We start from the raw sequence: 3,227 nt of genomic DNA, 5'->3' as shown, positions 1-3,227 counted from the left end.
CGCTTATCGATAACCCTAATGCCATACAAGTCTATGAGGGTCAAAGGTCAACTTTGTCATAGGGACATGGGGCCACTTTCAGGTTCATCAGGATCCTCCTGGACACACCCACACCAAATTTGGGGCTTCAAGCCCATGAGGAACCCCAAAACCCTCACTCTAATTCCAGCCTTATCGCTAACCCTAATGCCATACAAGTCTATGAGGGTCAGTGGTCAACTTTGTCCTAGAGACATGGGGCCACTTGCTTTTTCATCAGGAGCCCCCAAGAAGCGCACACGCCAAATTTGGGGCTTCTAGTTCTTGAGGAACCCCAAAACCCTAAACCTAATTTCAGCTAACCCTAGTTTCAGCCTTACCGTTAACCCTAATTCAATGCAAGTCTATGGAGGTCAAAGGTCAAATTTGTCCTAGAGACATGGGGCCACTTTCAGGTTCATCAGGATCCTCCTGGACACACCCATGCCAAATTTGGGGCTTCTAGCCCATGAGGAACCCCAAAACCCTCACTCTAATTCCAGCCTTATCGCTAAACCCTAATGCAGTGCAAGTCTATGAAGGTCAAAGCTCAACTTTGTCCGAGAAACATCAAGTGTTTTTTTCATGAATCATTCATCAATGTTAAGAGTTTGCTTTTTAGGAGAATTCACAATAAAAATACATTGACAGTGTCAAAGATGGACTCAAGCACTATTATTGAACTATACTGTATTTTTTGAGTGATGTGAAGCTTTTGACAAGCGCTGCGCAAAGGAGGCCCATTTGTTTTTGTTTTTTTTCAGGGGGCCCAAAATTCCTGGCGGCACCCCTGAGCGTTCATCTCCAGCACTAAGGCAGTGGAGCTGCCGGCCACGAGAGAAGAATTAACCAGTCCATTGAAACCATTTGTTTGGTCTAGTGAGTGGCAACAGTCCTTTGAGGATCTTAAGTGCCTTCTCAGCTGTAACCCTGTCGTGTCTGCTCCAAATTTTTCCTCATTGGCTAGAAGCCCCAAATCTAGCGTGGGCACTTCTTGGGGGCTCCTGATGAAAAAGCAAGTGGCCCCATGTCTCTAGGACAAAGTTGAAAATTCACCCCATAGACTTGCATTGAATTAGGGTTAACAATAAGGCTGAAACTAGGGTTAGGGTTAGGGTTAGGGTTAGCTGAAATTAGGGTTAGGGTTTCGGGGTTCCTCAAGTACTAGAAGCCCCAAATTTGGCGTGGGCGCTTCTTGGGGGCTCCTGATGAAAAAGCAAGTGGCCCCATGTCTCTAGGACAAAGTTGAAAATTCACCCCATAGACTTGCATTGAATTAGGGTTAACAATAAGGCTGAAACTAGGGTTAGGGTTAGGCTTCGCTGAAATTAGGGTTAGGGTTTCGGGGTTCCTCAAGTACTAGAAGCCCCAAATTTGGCGTGGGCGCTTCTTGGGGGCTCCTGATGAAAAAGCAAGTGGCCCCATATCTGTAGGACAAAGTTGAAATTTCACCCCATAGACTTGTATGGCATTAGGGTTAGGGTCCAAGAGTACACATACACATTTTCTTTTGCTTTTTTTGATTTAAGCTCATTGTCTCCAGCTGCAAAGGTACAGAAACCTTTCTGTGTTTTGATGTCGTGTGTGAGAAAACATCACTTTTTTCTGTAAACTTGTGTTATCATTGTCCTTCATTGAAAATGACACAAGCTTTCATTTCATTGTTCAGATGCCGAACACCAAGGCATTCCGTCGCTCTCTGGCCATGAAACGACGCCTGGAGCAAAAACGGGATTGGACACCTTTTCCACCTCGGAAGGACTTTGAACGTCGTGAGTACTTCCACGTTCATGATTTCATGTTCTGCCTGTGTTGTTATGTTGTATTCCAAATAAATCTTACAAAAACATATTTAGATTTTTCTTTTTTGTCAATTTACACAGGGCGCGGTACTGGTCAGTGACCTGGGTGCGAAGATGGCCCGTTTTGCTCCTGACTGACAAAACAGTGCAAGTTCGTTCTTAAGGCCCAGCAACCAGACAAGAAGGTATGGGTCGTGATTTTGTCAAGCCACGAGTTTCTTTATGTTTTTGTTCTGGTGGTGGGAGACTCACATCTCTGTCCACTTGTGGATGGTTTTGTGTTCTCGCCCCGGGCAACAACCTTGAACACAGGCTTGTAACAGACTCCGCCCAGGATTTTGCTGCGCTACTGGCAACTGTGTTGGACCGCTGGCCCAAGGTTTGTTTATCTGCTGTGACAAACAAATTTGAACACATGAATGTCATCGCCACTTTGTTTTATCAATATCAAGTAATTCCATGATCCATAGTTCAATAACAAGAATATTCATGAATTTATTTTGCATTTTTATGTTTGTTTGGTTGTTTTTTTTTATATACAACTATTTTGTAGGTGTTTGTGCTTGACTTTCCACCCCGCCTGACTGTCAAGCCAGAACTACAAACAGCGCTACGTCAAGTATATCATCGTGTTGCTGCACGCATGGGTGTGTAAAATACATATTTTTGTTGTATTCTTTTCTCTTCAGTGACACTGTGCTAACAGATATTTCTTAGAATTGTGTGATTACATAATTGATTATGTGACACTTCTTCCAGGTGTAACATTTGTGTATATGGCCGATCACCTCCCCCTTCGTCAGCTGTACATGGTGGTGTTATGATGGTGTAAGTTTCTTCCTTCTTCAGCCTTAATTGCTCTTCATTTGATATGACAAATATGTGTTAACATGTTGTTTTCTGTTTAGGTGCACCTCAGGACTGATTTTGGTGGAGCGTCTGCATGCTGCATGCTCCATCAGCTCGCACCCCCTTCACTTTTTTTTTTCTTTTTTCCTAATTGGGTCTGTTGTTTCTCTCTTGTTCATAATGTTTTGGATCTGGTTTCCTCTCGGCTGAGAATTCCACCGTACCAGACAAGACTGCACCGAATGAAGCCAGGAACTGTGTCTTCATTCTGCATCCATTTGACTGATTTACTGATTTGTCTCCTCCATTTCATCAGCCAAAGATGGTCTGACAGCACAGGCCAGACATTATCAGACCCTGCAGGAGCTGTACAAGAAACCAAAACCCAACCAAGATGCTGTCTCCCAAATTCTTGACCTGCAGTTTCAAGCAAGAAGATCCTTCATTGATAGTGATGTTCTGAAAGAACAGGACAAGGCCAACAAAGATCCTGGATGCATATCCATGTGTCAAGGATCTTTATCGTGTAAGTGATTAACTTGTTTTGGTTTATGATGA

This window comes from Nelusetta ayraudi, unplaced genomic scaffold, assembly GCF_046127955.1.
Source record: "Nelusetta ayraudi isolate G7.1 ecotype Tasmania unplaced genomic scaffold, CSIRO-AGI_Nayr_v1 ptg000139l, whole genome shotgun sequence".
NCBI lineage: Eukaryota > Metazoa > Chordata > Actinopteri > Tetraodontiformes > Monacanthidae > Nelusetta > Nelusetta ayraudi.
The sequence above is the reverse complement of the archived record's forward strand: the minus strand, read 5'-3'. Positions refer to the sequence as shown.